The sequence below is a fragment of the Carcharodon carcharias genome, chromosome 1, assembly GCF_017639515.1.
Source record: "Carcharodon carcharias isolate sCarCar2 chromosome 1, sCarCar2.pri, whole genome shotgun sequence".
NCBI lineage: Eukaryota > Metazoa > Chordata > Chondrichthyes > Lamniformes > Lamnidae > Carcharodon > Carcharodon carcharias.
Window position 1 is genome coordinate 67,374,486 of NC_054467.1, and position 21,314 is coordinate 67,395,799.

General features: G+C 44.7%; 1 protein-coding gene across 2 annotated transcripts in view; it reads left to right on the plus strand.

Annotated features, from left to right (window-relative positions):
* Positions 1–21,314, plus strand: part of dclk2a (doublecortin-like kinase 2a) — a 670,049-nt gene that overhangs the window by 285,740 nt on the left and 362,995 nt on the right. The window lies entirely within an intron of this gene.

Genomic DNA, 21,314 nt, shown 5'->3' on the forward strand with positions numbered 1-21,314 from the left:
GAAAATGTGTCGTTTATGAGAGTTGTCAGCCAAATACAGTGCAGCTTTGTATTTTGGAATGTACAAACATTGTTCCGCTGGTTGTATGGAGCCTGTGTTTCTTGATTTTCACACTTCTTTTGCCATACAAATTCTCTAGACAAAATAAGCCAGAAAGAGGTTCCAGATCTCAAAGAACTCTTCTCCATCATTGCCTACTCAAATGTGACTGGGCCTGGCCATGAGTGAGTTGCCCTCCTGTTTTATACCTCTCACTGTTGGTATGCTTGTAACGAGAAACCATGGGGAATTGTGACCATGAACTAACGTGTGCCACCCTATCTTTGTGGAGCCTTTCAAAAATAGCTTTGGATACTACAAGAAATACCTTCTCAATCATTGGTGTTGGAACACTTTACTACTGGCTAATTATTAGACCATAAGACATTGGAGCAGAAATTAAGTCAATCGGTCCATCGAGTCTGCTCCGCCATTCAATCATGGCTGATAAGTTTCTCAACCCCATTCTCCTGCCTTCTCCCTGTAACCTTTGATCCCCTTACCAGTCAAGAACCTGTCTATCTCGGTCTTAAATACACTCAATGATCTGGCCTCCACAGCCTTCTGTGGCAGTGAATTCCATAGATTCACCACTCTCTGGCTAAAGAAGTTTCTCCTCATCTCTGTTCTAAAAGGTCTTCCCTTTACTCTGAGGCTGTGCCCTCAGGTCCTAGTCTCCTACTAATGGGAACATCTTCCCCACGTCTACTCTATCCAGGCCTTTCAGTATTCTGTAAGTTTCAATCAGATCCCCCCTCATCCTTCTAAATTCCATCGAGTATAGACCCAGAGTCCTCAAACGTTCCTCATATGTTAAGCCTTTCATTCCTGGGATCGTTCTCATGAACCTCCTCTGGACCCTCTCCAGGGCCAGCACATCCTTCCTGAGATACGGGGCCCAAAATTGCTCACAGTATTCTAAATGTGGTCTGACCAGAGCCTTATAAAACCTCAGCAGCACATCCCTGCTTTTATATTCTAGTCCTCTCGAAATAAATGCCAACATTGCATTTGCCTTCCTAACTACCGCGTCAACCTGCAAGTTAACCTTAAGAGAATCCTGGACTAGGACTCCAAGTCCCTTTGCACTCCAGATTTCTGAATTCTCTCCCCATTTAGAAAATAGTCTATGCCTCTATTCTTCCTACCAAAGTGCATGACCTCACATTTGCCCACGTTGTATTCTATCTGCCACATCTTTGCCCATTCTCCTAACCTGTCCAAATCCTTCTGCAGCCTCCCCGCCCCCTCAATACTACCTGTCCCTCCACCTATCTTTGTATCATCTGCAAACTTAGCCAGGATGCCCTCAGTTCCTTCATCTAGATCATTAATGTATAAAGTGAAAAGTTGTGGTCCCAATACTGACCCCTGCGGAACTCCACTAGTCACCAGCCGCCATCCTGAGAAGGACCCCCTTATCCCCACTCTCTGCCTCCTGCCAGACAGCCAATCTTCTATCCATGCTAGTACCTTGCCTCTAACACCATGGGCTCTTATCTTATTGAGCAGCCTCCTGTGCGGCACCTTGTCAAAGGCCTTCTGGAAGTCCAAGTAGATAACATTCATTGGCTCTCCTTTGTCTAACCTACGCATTACCTCCTCAAAGAATTCTAACAGATTTGTCAGGCATGACCTCCCCTTGATGAAACCATGCTGACTTTGCCCTATTTTATCATGCACTTCCAAGTATTCTGAAATCTCATCCTTAATAATGGACTCTAAAATCTTACCAACAGCCAAGGTCAGGCTAATCGGCCTGTAATTTCCCGTCTTTTGCCTCACTCCCTTCTTAAACGGGGGGGTTACATTATTCTCCTCCCTCATCCTTCTCCCTAATGATCTCCCTATCATCAATTGGCCCATTCTAGTGTTGGACAAATAAACATTGTTGAGTCCATGATCATTAAATTTCATGAAAGCATTTTATACATTTAAACCAAGGAAAGGAAATTAGAAAGCACTTGAGTAATAATATGATGTTGATCAACATTCTGATTCTTATAAGATGATTTTCAGAAGAACTAACTCAATTTCAGTTGGTGCGCTTACCAAAGCTAGAACAGATAATACTGTGTTAAGAGGATTCAATGAAGCACTTTAATGTTGCAAAATTGGAGGTTTAATTCCTTAAAATATAAGTCTTAGTATGTTTTTTGAATTTCTACAGTTTGTATATTGAGTCATTGACAAATTGCATTTCTGCAAACACAAACCTTTGGTCTATAAAGAAGTTCTAGTTCCTATAGCATTAGTTTCCAACACTAATAGTGATCCCTTTTAATTCTGTAAAGAAATTGTTATTTTCATATTTAACAGTTCATTGGGGCTGAAGTTATTCTGCAGTGAAAACACAAAATGGAATTAGAAAAGTGGGTGGGGTGTAAGATCAGGGAGTTCCTACCCTGTCGTTTAGGGAAATGGGGAGAGGAGGGAATCCTGTTGGAATACAGTAGGGTATATTCTAGGTTTTACCACCTGAATGAACCAAATGGCAGCAAACCTGGTGTAGAGGATCGGATGTCGGGAACAGAACTCATTTGATTTATGTACCATTACAATGAATGGATAGAAAATTTAGAAGATCATTTAACTGTGTGCACTTCTCCCCACCGTCCTGCCCTCCTCCTTAACAAAGCTTAATGATCAGCCAGTAAAGACCAAAGAAGTTTAGATGTTGTACTGCAAGGTGTAAGAAAATCTAAAACAGGACAAATTGTTATTTGCATATTTTAGAACTAGAATCACTATAGGCTGATTATTAAAATACTAAATTAAATATTTTCATTATTCAAATTGCACAGACTGTGTATGGACAAATGTAATTAGGGTAAGAGAAACTCATACTTTTCTTGGAATTATCCATACCATAGTACTTTTTTTTCTAATCTTTGTTTCCCCATTCTTCAATGTATCATTCTGCAACAAAACAGGGGGGCAGGCAGCTTGTTCCATACTTAAGAGGTGCATAAAAGAGGCACAAGATGATTTCCCATCTAATTTATTGTTTTTCTCTGTATTTGACAGCACAATGGAGATTGGGAACTCATCATGTAGGGACCTACAAGTGAAAACTTTCATACTGCCATGAATGCACTACCTTATCTCCGTGCCCCTTCTTATTTGCCACAATTTGAGACTGTTCCTCATTGGAACAATATTGATTGCTCAGTTCCTATTTAGAGTTTGCTGTCATTGACTGTCCTCTGGAGAGTTCATGATGATGAATAGAAATATCAGGGGCTGCAGGAAATCGGTTAAGTGACTCAATTAGATGAAAAGTTTTTTTTATGTATTTCGTATCGATTAATTAATATGAAAATATTAGCATGTAACATTAAAGGTGAAGGTCAGTAATATAAAATAATTTATAGTTCCCCCCATCATAGAAAATAGAGAAATGAACCCAGGATTTTCCTCTTCTGCACTCAAGCCGATGATTTTCCTCCCACCTTATCTTCACAGACAGAAAATCATGAGCTGGCAGGCTATCTTATGAAATTATTAGTTTGTTGCTTTTCATCCTAGTGAAACCCACTGGGTTTCTGGTCTCCCTTTGCACTGATGGCTGCATAGGGAATCCTGGTGAATAAGTGCAGCATTTCTTTTTACCGCTTTGTGTTACTGCTTCCAGCGGAGTCTGCTTCCACAAATAGAAGTGCCACCTCTTTACGTTATAGAGGTGTAACCAAAATCTAGGCTGCTATTCATGGCAGCATTGACTGTAATGGGGACATTAACTGCAAATAGCAAATGATCCAGTGTTTAAAGAGTTCATATTGAAACGAACAGTAAAGTGTCAAATTCAACTGTACTTCAAAGTATACTGAAATACACAGCACTACAACTACTTATTATATTCAGTGGTGTTCCTTCCAAGAACAACATCCATCTGACTGAAAAAAATTGGTCGTGAAATGTAAATCTAGAAAGTGACAGCTCAGGAAACTGGAAACATGTTATTATCAGTGAGAGCATTCATTAGTATTGACATTTAACTGTGTGCTGTACCTTTGTCTCAGTTTTAAGACATGGCAGCAGGATATCTTATCTTGATTCTATTGTTTGCTGTGTCTTTAAATAACTGTTTTTGTAAAACAGTTTGTAAAAAGAATAAAAGATAAATGTCAGATCAACCTTGTAGCATGCAGATGATAATGTGCAACAATCCTACAGTACAATCAAAGAGCCCAGATGACATTATTAATTGTGATATGTTAAATAAACCAATGCAATTTATTAGCACTATCTGAAGTACTGATTGTTTTATCACCGATCTGGAGTTTTCTTTATCATGCATTTTTCACCCTGTACTGGACGCCATCCAACCTACTTAATGTCCTGCATGGACAAGTTCTGCCAAATTCCCACCACCACCATCCTAAGCTAGTTAAGTAAAAGTTCGGAATAGCAATTCAACTTTTCAATCTGTGCTATTCAAATGTGGCTAGTTGCTCGACAGTTGGTATTCTTGCTGTCTAATCATCTCTATATAATTACAGTGGCCTTTGAATTGAAAGTCAATCCATTTGAATTACTGAGCAATTATAATTTTTTTTCACTTTTTAAACATGGCCATTTGAATTGTATTTGTTAATTCACTTTATTAAGTCATTTTAACTTTTCATGCAAAATATAACTTTGAAGAATGAGCAATAGATTCTATACTTTTAATCCTCTCATCCAAGAAACAGGGTACTATGACCTTAATAATATTAGATTCTCATGCTCAATATCACGTGCCAGGATACAATGATCTTATTATAAAACTACCATAATATCCATTATCCTTTTCTTGGTAATAGGGAGTTTCATAATCACTTTTGGTAATGGCTCTGGAAAGGGGATAACAGATTTCACTTTAGAGTCATTTTCTTAATTCTACAGTGTTACTACCTTTGTCCAATCCACAAGCAGAAGCTGATTATATGATTCTTCACAGTATTGCCTATATTTAGGAATGGTAGACAACCTCAAATAGGATGACTGCAGACCTCAGCAATTCATAAATTGTAGCATCAACCTTACCTATATTTCACTACTACCTAAAAGTTATTTTATTCCTATTGCAGTCACTGGACACTACTGATGACCAAATGAAAACACTCAAACTGATGGTGATCATTATTTCACTGGCTGATATTGAAGATTCAGACTTGCTGACAATGTGACTGAAATGCTCCCAGGCCTGCCCTCTGCCAATTCCATTTGATTATTGGTAACTAGATGGAACAGAAGGTTATGACAAACCCCCAGTTTTTTCCAAATGTTTTGTTCTCTGTGAACCTTCTGTTTGCACTGTGGCTGAGGTTTGGGGCTGGAAGGGCTTAAACTTCCCTTATGGGCTCATGGAAACACACCTGCTTCTCCTGCCCCCTACAGGTATCTAGGGCAGAATTTTCTGCCTACTGGGCGGGCGGGCCTGACCCAATCTCTGGCGGGCTGGGAGCCGATCCTCGCTGGAGAAGTGGGCCCCGCTATCATTTTAAGTGGGCGAGCCAATTAAGGCCCAACCAGCGAGACGTCCGGCGGGAAGTGCTATGCGTTCCTGTGTAGGCAGGGGGATTCTCCAAGTGTGAGAGTGCGCTCTTTTGCGCATGCACACGAAAGAGCGCACAACTCCCTGAGGCTAAGTGCAGCCTCAGGGACATCACTGACGGTTGTATAAACAATAAAAATAGGAAAAAACAAACTCCTTAACATGTTCCCCTCATGTGACAATGTCACACGAGATGGGACATGTTAATAAGTTTCACTAAAACTTTATTCAACTTTTTAAATCCCTACATGAAACCTCATCCCACCGGTGGATGAGGTTTCATGTTTTTTCTGAAGCCCACCAGGGCTCCTGGCCTGCCCGCCAACCTTAAGGTTGGACAGGCAGTTTCTTTGGTTGTTTTAATGATCCTGTCAATGGCCTCAATTGGCCTTTGACAGGTCAGCGGACCTGCAGCTGATTTTGCTGCGGGCTGGTCTTCCTGAAGATTTAAATGGGGCGGGGTGACATCGGGGGTTCCGTCTGACGTCCTCCCGCGTTATTTTGCTTGTCGGCGAGCGGGCCCCGCCCCCTGCTCGCCAACGCAAAATTCAGCCCCTTGCATCAAATGGCCTCTGCTAGTCCTGCATCTTCTTCCCACTGTACTCAGATGGTGGGAAGGTCACAACAGGTTTTGTCACTCAGGCCATGTGAGTGCCGTTAATGCCCAATAACATCTTTGGGCCGGTATCTACATATTTAACTGAGGACACCGCAAGTTTCAGGTAGTTGTCCTTCCCACCGGCAGGTTAAAATTAAAGGTGACTGGATCCATATGGAACTTTGGTGGAAAGTCACCCAATCGATTTTAGTTGCCCATGAGTTCAGTTTACAACAGGTAAATAGAGTTTAAATTTTCCCTATATAGTTTACTGGGGGAGGAGACTTCGTGAACATCCCCATCCTCAAAGATGGTGGAGGCCAGCACATCCAGTACAAAAGTTAAATCTGAAGAACTCACAACCATCTCCAGCAAGAATGCCAAGTGGATAATCCATCTCGGCCTCCTCTTGTGGTCCTCAGCATTAAAAATATAAGTCTTCAGCCAATTCAGTTCATTCCACATGAGATCAAGAAATGGCTGATGGCACTGGAAGAAGCAAAGGCTATGGGCCCTGACAACATCTCGGCAGTAGTACTGAAGACTTGTGTTCCTGAATTAGTCACACCTATATCCAACATTTTCCAGTACACCTACAGCACTGTCATCAGCTCGGTAAAGTGGAAAATTTCCTGGAAACTTTTCACAAAAATACAGGACAAATCCAATCCAGCCAGTTAGTGCCCATCAGGCTACTCTCAGTGATGGAAGGTATTGTCAACATTGTTATCAAGCAACTCTTTTCTCATCAATAACCTGCTCAACCAATGCTCAGTTTGGGTTCCAACACTGGCACTTGACTCCAGACCTTGCTATAGCCTTCGTCCAAATATAGACAAAAGAGCTGAATTACAGAGGTGAAATGAAAGTGACTGCCCCTTGACAACAAGGCAGCACTTGACAAGTTTGGCACCAAGCAGCCCGAGTAAGTTTTGAAGTCAGTAGGGATCAGGGGACGTGTCTGCACTGGTTGGAGTCATATCTAGCACAAAGAAAGATGCTTGTGGTTTTTGGAGGCCAGTTTGGGAGAAGAAGTGGCATAGTGGTATTGTCACTGGACTAGTATTCTAGAAACCCAAGCTAATGCTCTGGGGGCTCGGGGTTGAAATTTGAAATCTGGAATTAAAAGTCTAATGATGACCATGAAACCATTGCTGATTGCCATAAAAAACCACCTGTTTCACTAATGCCCTTTAGGGGAGGAAATTTGCCATCCTTACCTGGTCTGGCCTACATGTGACTCCAGACCCATAGCAATATGGTTGACTCTTAAATGCCCTCTGAATGGGGGAAGTTAGGAACAGGCAATAAATGCTGGCTGAGCCAGCAACATCCCATGAACGAAAATAAAAAATTATCTCAGACCCAGGAGGTTGCTGTAGGACACTACCCTGAGGCCCAACCATCCTCAGCTGCTTTGTCAATGACCTTTTCGTCATCATAAGGTCAGAAGTGGGGATGATCACTGATGATAGCACAATGTCAGTATCATTCACAATTCTTCAAATAATGAAACAGTCCAAGCCCACATGCAGCAGGTCCTGGACAACATTCAGGCTTGGGCTGATAGGTGGCAAGTAAAACTCTTGCCAGGCAATGACCATCTCCAACAAGGCAGAATCTAACCATCCCCACTTGACATTCAATGGCATTACCATCATTTAATTTCACGTCATCAATATCCTGGAGGTTACAATTGACCAGTGAGTGGCTCATTTGTTAGCGCCCCAAAGCATTTCCACCACCTAAAAGGAACACTAATTAGGTGTATGATGGAATACACCCCATTTAACTTGATGGGAAAAGCTCCTACAATACTCAAGAAGCTCGACACATCCGGCACAACATAGCCCACTTGACTGGTATCACAACTACCACCAGTGATGCACAGTAACTGCAGTATGCAAAATGCACTGCAGCAAGTTGCCAAGATTTCTTTGAAAGCAGTTCCCAAGCTTGCAGCCTCTGCCACCTAGGTCAAGGGCAGAAGAAGACACAAGCATTCCCCCAAGTCAGACACCATCCTGACTTAGAAATATATGATAGCTCCTTCATTATCATTGTGCCAAAATTCTGGAACTCCCTACCTCACAGCACCGTTGGTGGTACCTTTGCTTCATGACTAGAACTTTTTAAGAAGGTGGCTCACGACCACCTTCTCAAGGGCAATTGAGGATGGACAATAAATTCTGGCCTTGCCAGTGACACCCACATCCTGTGAATGAATAAAAAGGATACCCTAATACAAAAGAATCTGAAATTTGAGCTTCACAAGGTTGATGCTTGAGTAGAGTAATGCAATATGTCATCTCGGGGGCTAAATTCAATAGGCCTCAAAACCAGGCACAAGGGTTGCAATGTCCACTCAGCTCAAGCATGTTGACCATAAGGTAAACAGCATGCAAACTTTGTGCTGCCTGCTGTTTTACATGATTTCAGTGTTTAACCAGTGATGAGCACACTGTTGGTTAGCTGGATGCCTTAGTAGGAGACCAATTTGGTGAGCAACGGGTGCCAGTTAAAACTAGCCTGCACCTCTTAAAGGGGATGTGCTTGGAGTCCTATGGAAGCTGAATCTGGCCTGACAAAGACAAAACAACAGCACAACATGGGAAGAGCAGGCTGCACATTTTCAGATGCAGCTCTGGAGAACTTGGTGGAAAGGAGGAGAAATGCCCCATCCCTGCAGAGGGGCTGGAGGCTCTCCAGGCACATGCTCAGAAAGCAATGGCGACAGATAGCTATGGAGGTCAATACTAGGAGGCAAATCCCAAGTGAATGCAGTCCCATAAGAAATCCAATGACCTCACACAAGTGATCAAGGTCAGTGAACGCATTTTCACATGCTATATCCTACCAACTGCACCACTAACCTCAGAAACTTCTCAATTCATCACACCCCCTGCATTCACCTACCAAAAATCTCTATAAATCAGGACTCATATCTGACATTCATATACTTGACCCTCACACACATTGCACTGCTGCAAGCTGCAATCCTCACACACACACGTTCAGCTTGCACACACTGCCAGCTAATCAACAATGACAGCCACATCACCCAAACAGCACTCACTGACATACTTGCTTTTACCTTGCAGGACAAGTTGACACAGGAGCTTATTGGAGGGGTAAGGTGCACCTGACCCCATGTAGAAGATGGTGTTGGCCGTTATCAGGGTGCTCATTGCTGAGGCAGTGGCCAGCAGAGGCACCGAAACTATCAAAGGTAATGCTATCCTCATATCTACTTCTCATCGCAACCTTCGTCCCTTTCATCCCACACTGATCTCTGATTTACAAGCTGCAGGTGGCATAAGCATGTAGCTTCTTCCCATCCCCAAAGTGCAACCTTATTCTTGTGGCTTACTCCTTTCAGATACCTGACAAGTGCAACCTGACCAGGCAGTCAAGGAACACCCAAGAAGAGCGAGATGAAGATGCAGGATTATCACTTCGGCCCAAGTTATGACCATGACAGAGAGGCTTGGCAAAAAAGTGGAAATGGCCGAAAACCCTAAGTCCTAATCTTGAACACAGCACTCTCACGGGGGCAGGAATGGAGTCGGGCCAGGATTCGCGCATGCGCACCTTATGGAGCCAGCTGGCCATTTATCATCAGCTGCCTCCACTGAAGTGGGATTTTGGTAGTCCAGGAGTGTGAAACCCAATGTGTGCAGATTAGAACAGGTAGCAGCTGGTCTGAATTTGGTGGATTCGTTTGGATAGCCAGGGTACTCCTTTGGAGAGGTAAGGTACCCCTTTGGATATGGTCCCGGGGCACCTTTGAGATGATACCCTTGGGGTAAGTAAGGCACCCTTTGGAAATATTAAAAATTGACATAATTGTGCGTAAAAAGTGCATAAATTCATTGGAACCGTCAAAGCTGCCAAAGAATTCTCAAAACCCCTGAACTGTCAAAGCTGCCAAGGGATTTAAATCTGCTGGTCTTTAAATTTTGAAAAGAATATGGGGTTTAAAAAAAATCAGTGCTTGATAATTCATCTGTCTATTGACATGTTGTCGTCTGTTGACATAAGCCTATAAGATTGGTGCTGCAATGACTGATTTTACAACCTAACATTATCAAAGTAGGGTGCTTGTTAAGTGTGCAGTTTGATTGACAGCTCCAAGTGGTTGTAGAAGAGAAATGTTTGATTTCATCAGAAATTAGTTGAAGGAATTTCAATGTATTGAATGATTTCTTTTATCAACCAGAGTGTTTTACTTAAATAGTAATGTAATCAATAGACACATTATTTTATGTCAGCATGGCTCCTGAGGTTTGCCATCGATACAAGGTGAGTTGGCATGAAGGGAGTAAGGGCAAAGGGTGGCGGGTGGGGGCATGCATTGGAATGAGTTGGAACTAAGTTGGCATGGGGGCTATTAGGGCCATGGGAATGACTGGGCGCATGGGGTTGGCATAATGGCTATAAAGGGCCATGGGGGGTGTGGGGCATGTATCGACCTAAGAGCTCTAAAGGGCAGTTGGAGTGCAGGGTCATTTCCAAATGAAAGTTTGAACTTGCTGGGCGATTGCCATGTAATCCCTATGTGGGGATATCTGGGGGGCCCCATCGCATCTTTGGGGTAACCCCCCCACCCCTGGTACAACGCCCCAGAGAGCGGAAGATATGGGTAATTGTGAGTAATTTAGAAGATAGCTTAGAGACGGGATCAGCACATGGCGAAATACTGGAAATGAATGGCCTGTGGCCAGGGCAGGGATCAAGGAAAGCACAGGTGCCAGCTCAGCAGAGGGCGATGTCACACATGAGATCTGCTGAAAGGACTCAGATGAGCATTTTGATGGAGCAGCACTGGGAAGCTTGCCAGAAAGTCTGTGTTTAATGTCCAGGTGCATGGGGCAGTCCAGCACCAAATTGGTGCAAGGTTTTCCACAGAGCTTGGAGCCCATCCTTTCCAGTGTAGAACTGGTGGCCAATTCCACTTGTGGACCCAAGCATGATGCAGGGTCTGACGGCTGATATCTCAGCTTCCATTGCAGCACATACAACTTCCACAGGAATGTGCTGCAGTGGAAGCTCAGATTGAACACATGCAAGGTCAGCTTGCTACCATGCGAGCTCAGGCTGCTGCCAGGATGGCCGTGAATCACAGTGTGCATCGGAGTTTGTTGTGTGACCTAGCAGTTCAGCAATCTGTCCTCCAACAGATCACTACAATTGCAGGTGCTCCGTATCATGCAAGTTCAGTGGCTCCGTGGAGCACAAGCCTGTTGTGCTCTCTCAGGAAGACAGCATATGTCCTCTCACCACTGCCACTCCACTAGTTCCCTTGCTGTTGCTTGTCAGCCTGCTTGCCCATGCTGAGATAGCACAGTCTGCAGTTGAACTTTGTAAGCTCCCAGCTGCTCAAGGTTGTCCTTCAAGGCCATCTTCAGCCTTCCACCAGCCATACTGCTGCCACTGGGGTAGCACTCTGTAGGAGCACTAGGATAGGAACAGGCACACTGAAGACAGGCACTAAGGGAATGCATAAGGATGATTTGTTGTATTTTGCATGCAAGATGGAATGATTGGATTTATAAATTTGGTTAGGAATATTTATTTTGTGGTGGGCTTTTATTTTAGCATTGTCACCAAGTGGACTGATGAATGGGGGTTGCAGTTGCTGGTATTGCACTCGAATGAGTTCTTCATGTGCAGCCTAGCCAGAAAAGAACTATCTAGGTTGCCTCCTTTCTTCTTCTTCCTCTCTTCCCCCTCCTGCTCCTTACGCTCCTGCTTCTCAGCTGCTGGCCTCACAGATGGTGCTAGGGCCTATCCCCTTATAATGGCGAGACCACATAGCATGCAGCAAATCACCATGAATCTTGATGCCTGCTCTCCCAAATCCAGCAGGGCTCCTCCAGAGTGATCCAGGCAGCGGAAGTGTTGTTTCACCATCCCAGTGGTCTGCTGAATTACATTTCATGTGGCAGTATGGTTTTCATTCTGTGCATGCTGCACAAGCGTGCGTGGGTTGTGCACTGGAGTCGTCAACCATGTGATCAGCAGGCAACACTGTTGCCCAGTAGCCACTCTTTAGTCTGTTTGCTGGCTCAAATGCAGTTGGCACAGGAGACTGCAGCAGAATGAAGGCAACATGACCACAGCCAGGATACTGGGCATTGACCTGCATGATTCACTGCCTATGGTCACACAACAGCTGGACGTTGAGGGAGTGGAATCCCTTTCAGTTCCAGTATAGGGTTGAATTGAAATGTGGTGCCCAGAAAGCATTGTATGCACAGTCACTGGCACCCTGCACCATAGAGAAGCGTGCAAACCTAGCAAAAAAACACATGTTGGCTCTATTTGTTACCCTCTGGCAAGGAAGAATGAAATGTAACTAATGAATAGAGAGGCTCAGTGACCAGCCTCATGCAACAGTTAACAGCAAACTGCAAGATGTTGCAAATATCTAAAACTCCAGCCTGGTGTTCAATTGTATGGGGTTAAGAGGAAGCATTGTCTGGAGCATTAAGCTCCAAAATGGCACCACTGGTGTCAAGTCAGCATTATATGGGGAGGCACTGGCGTAGTGGTATTGTCATTGAACTAGTAATCCAAAGACCCAGGGTAAAACTCTGGGGACCTGGGTTCAAATCCCGCCATGACAGATGGTGGAATTTGAATTCCATAAGACATAGGAGCAGAAGTTAGGCTATTCGGCCCATCGAGTCTGCTCCGCCATTCAATCATGGCTGATAGGTTTCTGAACCTCATTCTCATTCTCAGAGCCGTAAGCTTTGATCCCCTTAGCAATCAAGAACCTATCTATCTCCATCTTAAATATACGCAATGACCTGGCCTCCACAGCTGTCTGTGGCAATGAATTCCATAGATTCACCACTCTCTGACTAAAGAAGTTTCTCCTCATCTCTGTTCTAAAAGGTCTTCCCTTTACTCTGAGGCTGTGCCCTCAGGTCCTAGTCTCCTACTAATGGAAACATCTTCCCCACGTCCACTCTATCCAGGCCTTTCAGTATTCTGTAAATTTCAATCAGATCCCCCCTCATCCTTCTAAACTCCATCGAGTATAGACCCAGAGTCCTCAAACGTTCCTCATATGTTAAGCCTTTCATTCCTGGGATCGTTCTCGTGAACCTCCTCTGGACCCTCTCCAGGGCCAGCACATCCTTCCTGAGATACGGGGCCCAAAATTGCTCACAGTATTCTAAATGTGGTCTGACCAGAGCCTTATAAAGCCTCAGCAGCATATCCCTACTTTTATATTCTAGTCCTCTCGAAATAAATGCCAACATTGCATTTGCCTACCTAACTACCACGTCGACCTGCAAGTTAACCTTAAGAGAATCCTGGACTAGGACTCCCAAGTGCCTTTGTACTCCAGATTTCTGAATTCTCTCCCCATTTAGAAAATAGTCTATGCCTCTATTCTTCCTACCAAAGTGCATGACTTCACACTTGCCCACGTTGTATTCTATCTGCCACTTCTTTGCCCATTCTCCTAACCTGTCCAAATCCTTCTGCAGCCTCCCCGCCTCCTCAATACTACCTGTCCCTCCACCTATCTTTGTATCATCTGCAAACTTAGCCAGGATGCCCTCAGTTCCTTCATCTAGATCAAATTAATGTGTAAAGTGAAAAGTTGTCGTCCCAACACTGACCCCTGCAGAACTCCACTCGCCACCGGCCACCATCCTGAGAAGGACCCCCTTATCCCCACTCTCTGCCTCCTGCCAGACAGCCAATCTTGTATCCATGCTAGTACCTTGCCTCTAAGACCATGGGCTCTTATCTTACTGAGCAGCCTCCTGTGCAGCACCTTGTCAAAGGCCTTCTGGAAATCCAAGCAGATAACATCCATTGGCTCTCCTTTGTCTAACCTACTCGTTACCTCCTCAAAGAATTCTAACAGATTTGTCAGTCATGACCTCCGCTTGATGAAACCATGCTGACTTTGCCCGATTTTACCATGCACTTCCAAGTATTCTGAAATCTCATCCTTAATAATGGACTCTAAAATCTTACCAACGACCAAGGTCAGGCTAATCGGCCTGTAATTTCCCGTTGTTTGCCTCACTCCATTCTTACACAGGGGGGTTACATTAGCTATTTTCCAGTCCTATTGGACCCTCCCTGACTCCAATGATTCCTGAAAGATCACCACTAACGCCTCCACTATCTCGTCAGCTATCTCCTTCAGAACTCTGGGGTGTAATCCATCTGGTCCAGGTGATTTATCCACCTTCAGACCTTTCAGTTTTCCTAGCACCTTCTCCTTGCTAATGGCCACCATACTCACCTCTGCCCCTCGACTTTCTTTGGGGATGTTACTCGTGTCTTCCACTGTGAAGACCGACGCAAAGTACCTGTTCAGTTCCTCCGCCATTTCTTTGTTCCCCCCTACTACTTCTCCAACGTCATTTTCCAGCAGCCCAATGTCCACTTTTGCCTCTCTCTTACCCTTTATATATCTAAAAAAAACTCTTGCAATCTTCTTTTATATTACTGGCTCCTTTACCCTCATATATAATCTTCTCCCTCCTTATTTCTTTTTTAGTTGTCCTCTGTTGGCCTTTGTAGGCTTCCCAATCCCCTGGTTTTCCACTGCTCTTCGCCGCATCGTATGCTTTCTCTTTAGCTTTTATGCTGTCCCTGACTTCCCATGTCAGCCATGGTTGCCTCGTCCTCCCTTTAGTATGCTTCTTCTTCCTAGGGATGAATTTTTGCTGTGTCTCCCAAATTACTCCCAGAAACTCCTGCCATTGCTGTACCACTGTCTTTCCTGCTAGGCTCATCTCCCAGTCAATTCTGGCCAGCTCCTCTCTCATGCCTCTGTAGTTGCCTTTAATCAACTGTAATACCGTTACATCTGATTCCAGTTTTTTCCTCTCAATTTGCAAGATAAATTCTATCATATTATGGTCACTTCCTCCTAAGGGTTCCTTCACCTTAAGCTCCCTTATCAAATCTACCTTATTACACATCACTAAATCTAGAATTGCCTGTTCCCTAGTGGACCCCACCACAAGCTGCTCCAAAAAGCCATCTCGTGGACATTCCACAAATTCCTTTTCTTGGGATCCACTACCAACCTGATTTTCCCAGTCTACCTGCATATTGAAATCCCCCATGATCGCTGTAACCTTGCCTTTCTTACACGCCTTTTCTATCTCCTGGTGTATCTTGTGCCCCACATCCTGACTACTGTTTGGAGGCCTGTACTTAACTCCCATTATGGTTTTTTTACCTTTGCAGTTCCTCAACTCTACCCACACAGGTTCTACATTATCTGACCCTACATCATTTCTTACTAACAAAGCAACCCCACCCCCTCTGCCAACCTGCCTATCTTTTCGATAGGATTTATATCCTTGGATATTTAGCTCCCAGTCCTGATCCCCTTGCAGCCATGTCTCTGTAATGCCCACTACATCATACCTGCCAATTTCAATCTGCGCCACAAGCTCGTTTACCTTATTTCGTACACTGTGTGCATTCAGATACAACACCTTCAGTCCTGTATTTCTGTCCCCTTTCTCATTGTCGTCCCTTTATCTGATGTGCTTAAAGTTAGATTCCTAGCCCTTTCCAAAAACTCTGTCCTATTTTGCACGCTAACCTGCTGCTTTGTTTCCCATTAGTCATAATTCTTGGAGTTTTACCCTTCCCCCCCCTCCGCCATTTTCTAGTTTAAAGACCTGTTGACCACCCTATTTATCCTTTTCGCTAGAACATTGGTCCCAGATCGATTCAGGTGCAGACCGTCCCAACGGTACAGATCCCTCCTGTTCCAATACTGATGCCAGTGCCCCAAGAAATGGAACCCCTCTTTCCCGCACCACTCCTTTAGCCACGTGTTTACTTCCCTTATTCTCACGTCCCACGCCAATTCAATAAGAATCTGGAATTAAAAATCTGATGATACCCATGAAACCATTGTTGATTGTTTTAAAAACCCATCTGGTTCACTAATGTCCTTTAGAGAAGGAAAGCTTCCTTACATGTGACTCCAGACCCACAGCAATGTGGTTGACTCTTAAACGCCCTCTGAACTAGGGCAACATGAATGAATAAAACAACAATGCTAATTGATATCAAAAACAGAATTACCTGGAAAAACTCAGCAGGTCTGGCAGCATCGGCGGAGAAGAAAAGAGTTGACGTTTCGAGTCCTCATGACCCTTCGACAGTTCTGTCGAAGGGTCATGAGGACTCGAAACGTCAACTCTTTTCTTCTCCGCCGATGCTGCCAGACCTGCTGAGTTTTTCCAGGTAATTCTGTTTTTGTTTTGGATTTCCAGCATCTGCAGTTTTTTTGTTTTTATGCTACTTGATATCATGATCTGCCTGCTCTGCACACTTCTGGAGGCCATTCATTAATGCCCTCAACAATATGGCATCCAGCATGACTCGCCCCAAAAGTTGGGCATGAGTACTAATGCCATTTTGGACACCAAACGGCACCGATAATGGGTGCTACCAATCCAAATTTCCTGCTGTTGGTGCCATTGATTTAATTAGATACGTATAGTGTACACATTTTCACACTAATATTTTGTTTCATCAATCTGAAAATCCAATCTTTGTGTCAATATATTTTTGTACTAATACTGTGTAATTTCGCACATCAGTATTTATGGTGGATTATAATGTGAGCTTCTAGCAGTATTTATATTTGCACAAAGCAGGAAACTTAAGATATCAGAAGAAAGTGCAATTTTAAAGTTATTTAAATAGTTATTTTTCTATTGCTCCAGCTCCTGTAGAAACTAATTTGTCATTTCTCCATCCCCTGAGGGCTATTGGAGGAGTCTTTCATTTCAGAGGTGAATTCTCATTTAGCACTTTTAGGTCACAGAACTGCTTCGGGAAGCTGTGCTGCAGTAATATCATCCCAATGAAATGAAACCTGCCCTGATTTTACAGGCAACATCAGTTCGGTCTCATTTGATCTGTTGTGCCTGAATCCCAACTCACACCAAGGTCAGGATTTTACAGCCCCTCCAGCCTGGCAGGATATTACAGTCCCGCTAAACTGAATGGAGATTTAAATGGCTCACCATATCCGGGGTGGGGAGAGAGACATGCTGCGGTGGGGCCGTAAATTTTTGGCCCAAGTCTCAATCACCCATCACCAGTGTGCTTGATAAATTACATTAGTTCTTGGTTAAACATTGGCAGGATCTTGTTGAGGAGTTGGGACTCTCGCTGGAGAGCCGGTGAGAGACCCATGGTGCCTCTTTCCAGGAAGGCCTGCTGAACCACAAGCCAATCAGGCAGTGGCGAGGCCACCAGTGGGCCTTCCCTTAGAATCGAGACCCCAGGGGTGAGAGTCCCACTTAGCGAGAGCTGCCAGCCAATCAGAGACCGGCAGCTGTTGTGTTCAGTAGCATCACAGGGAGGCCATGGCTGTTGCTGCAAAAAGAAGCACAGGAGTCCAGGATTGCAGAGAACCCTGGCTACAGGTAATTAATGTGGGGGATGGGGTTTATGGGGTGGGGGTCACGCAGAGAGCAGGGCAGGAGGGGCCAGAAGCAAGGGCAAGGATGGTGGCTTTCAGTGGGCACCCCCCTTCCCGATGTCCAATCCCTGAATCAAGCACTGAATGCCTTCAATCAAAGGACCGCTCCCTGAGGTGACAAGCGGCGTTTTGCATGCCAGATGGTGACACGCCCACCTGCAGCTGGGTTAATACCAGCAACGTCAGGATGAAGCCCCTAAGTGGCCATCAATTTGCCACTTAAGGGCCTCAATTGGCGGTGGAAGAGAAGGTCGACTATGGGCCTTCCCACCAAGACCTATTTCTGGTAGGGGGAAGGGTGGCGAGGTTCGGGTATGCCACCATCCTGCCTAATTACATGTCCTTCCCGCCTCCAAGCTCACCAGAAGATTCTGCCCAACATCTCAGTTTTCAAATTCTCATGCTTGTGTTCCAATTCCTGCAATGCCCCACCTTTCCCAATCTCTCTAATCTTCTCCCATCCAAACCCCTGAGATCGCTGTGCTTTTCCATTCTGCCCTCTTACACAGCTCCGATTCCCTTTGCTGCACCATTGTAGGTTGTGCCTTCAGCTGCCAATACCGCAAGCTTTGGAATTTCCTTCCTAAGTATTTCCGCTTACCTACCTCTTCGTTAACTCGCTGCTTAAAGCCTACCTCTTTTGATCATCTGTTCTAATATCTTTTATGTGGAACTCTGTGAAATTTTGTCTGATTACACATGTGTGAAAAGTATTGGCAAGTTTTTAGCACATCACAAGCATCTATAAATGCATGTTGTTGTGACAATAGGTCATTAACCTAAGACATTAACTCTTTCTCTCTCCACAGATACTGCCTGATCTGCTGAATGTTTCCAGCATTTTCTGTTTTTATTTCAGATTTCCAGCATCTGTAATATATTGCATCTATGTTATTACTACTGCCACCAGGGGCTCTATTTGCAGCAGTGTGGTAAAGTAACTGGTGCATCAAAGTAATCAGATCTAAATGTTTATCCCTGATTTCCATAAAGCTGCAGAGTATGAAGTGAATTTGAAAACTGAGACGTTGGGCGGAATCTTCTGGTGAGCTTGGAGGCAGGAAGGACATGTAATTAGGCAGGATGGTGGCATACCTGAACCTCACCACCCTTCCCCCCTACCAGAAATAGGTCTTGGTGGGAAGACCCATAGTCGACCTTCACTACTATCATTGAGTAGTCGCTGCACAATTGATATTAATTATCACATCTAGTTTATGGTAGCATGAAAACTGACATCCTCAATCAAATGTGAGAAAAAAATCATATGCAATAACACTGATTCAAATGTCTTAACACTTCTAATGAAACACCTTCTACACTGGTTTCAAGAGTAAAACGTCATCTTGTCTAGCTTTGAGAGTGAAACGAATGAACAATTAACAATTATCTTCACCCTCTGTCCTTTTGAAGTAATTTGTTCTTCAAATAGTAATGGATGCGTGTGAGTGGCGACTCAAAGTTTAAAGCTGAGTAGTGTATTTTAGGACTGTTCCCAAAGATTCCAAATTTAGCTTTGCTCAGATGAGTGCCTGCTTAGTGACATCAGTCTCTCTTTTCAAAGCATGTGGTTTTTCAATTTCCTACGTTATAACAGTAACTACACTACAAAAGTACTTCATTGGCTGTAAAGTGCTTTGAGACATCCGGTGGCCGTGAAAAGCCCTATAAAAATGCAAGTCTTTCTTTTTGTGTTTTAGCACAGTGAAAAGAGAGCAGAGTAATTCGTTACAGCGTCGTCGGCGATGGCAGTCCCTCAGAATCGAGGATGACATCCATCAGGCTTGATGAGACTTCAAATGACTGAGGAGCCCAATTCTGGATCCACATGCTCTTCTGTAGTGGGGGCACATTGTTGCACAGGAGAGTAGAAATCACAGCCCACGGTTGGCTTCCTTCTCATTCCTCTACCACCGCCGTTCAGCCTCGCTGTCGAGTCGCTGAGCCTTGAAGTGGCTTACGCCTTGATGGATCAGGTGGTGCCATGCCATGTGATCAGCAGGATTCTCCTCCCAGTCAATGGTGTTAATGTATTGCCTCCGTACTTTAGGGTGACCTTGAGCATATCTTTATACCTTTCCCTTTGGTCGCCCTTTGAGCTTTGGCCAACAGAGAGCTGTGAGAAGAGAAATTGCCGAGGGAGGTGGTTTTCTGGCATCCGGATGCAATGGCCTGTCAATCGGAGTTGGTTCCACAGGAACAGGGCTTAAATGCTGATAGACGCAACTTCGTGGAGGATGTTCATGAGGTCCTCCCATTTGATCCCCAGTGTTTGACACAAGCATCGCTGATGGAAGCTCTCAAGGATCTTAATGTGGCCTCAGTAGACAGTCCATGTTTTGCTGCAGTGGAGGAGGGTGTTCAACCAGCAAAGGCCCCTGTTGTTAAAGACACATTGGTGCAGCTTGAAGAAGGCAGCGCTGGTATAGTTGACTCGGTGTTGGACTTCCTCATCAATGGTAGCCCCTTGGGAGAGGTGACTGCCGAGATAAGGGAGTGCAGCACATACTCCAGAGCCACCCCATCTATGTGGATGGTGCGGGGTATGCTTAACTGGCCCGCGGAAGGTTGGTGAAGGGCCTTCATTTTGGTGATGTTTAAGGATAGGCCAAACGTCTTGTACGTAGCATCCGCAAACTGAAGGTCATCAATGTTTATGGTGGTGAGTTTTGTTTTTGCCCAGAAGGTTGAAGAGCTTCCCATCCAGATGATACTGAATGCTGGCACCAGGTGGTAGCTCATCTCAGATGAGGTGGACGATGACAGTCAGGTAAATGCTGTACAAGGTGGGGCAATCACACAACCTTGTGTGACCCCGGTCCGGATGTGAAAGATATCAGTTTCAGATCCTGCACTCAGGACGGTGGACCCATGTTATCATGCAAGAGTCTCAAATGGTGACAAACTTCAACGGGCAACCAAAGCGTTGGAAGATGATCCATAGAGCCTCACGATTTAAAGTATCAAACGCGTTGGTCAGGGAGGATCTCCTCAGCGACCGGACAAAGGCTGTTCAGGAGGATGCGGGTCAGAATCTTACCCGCAATGGAGGGGGGAAAGCCCCCTATAGTTTTCACAATCAGTTTTGTCCTCGGTAGACTATCTTGTGGATAGTAATGATGGTCGCGTTCTTGAGATCCCAGGATATGTCCCCTTCGTCCCAGAGGTGTAAGATGAATTGGTGGAGTCATGACATGAGCTGATAGCTGCCAGCATGGTAGACCTCTGTGGGTATACCATCTGGCCCACAAGCTTTGTTGGTTTTCATCTGTTGGATGGCCTGCTTAAGCTCATCGATGGTTGGTGAATTGCCAAGGGAATCCTCCACAGGGTATTGTGGGACGGCTTGGAGGGTCTCCTCTGATACAGTGGAGTCCCAATTGAGGAGCAGTTCGAAGTATTCCTTCCAACATGATGGATGGCGTCGTCATCCTTGAGGAGCCGGGAGCCGTCCTGTGATCGGAGAAGGTTTTGTCTGGTCAAGTGATCATCTTGATAGTCTGGAAGAAGTTGCGCATGTTGTGCTCATCAGCATAGGCCTGAATCTCGTGTGCCTTCTCCACCCATCAGTTGTCCTCCATGCCTCAAGTGCGTCACTGGATCTCAGCCTTCAGTTGATGGTACACTGCCAACATTCT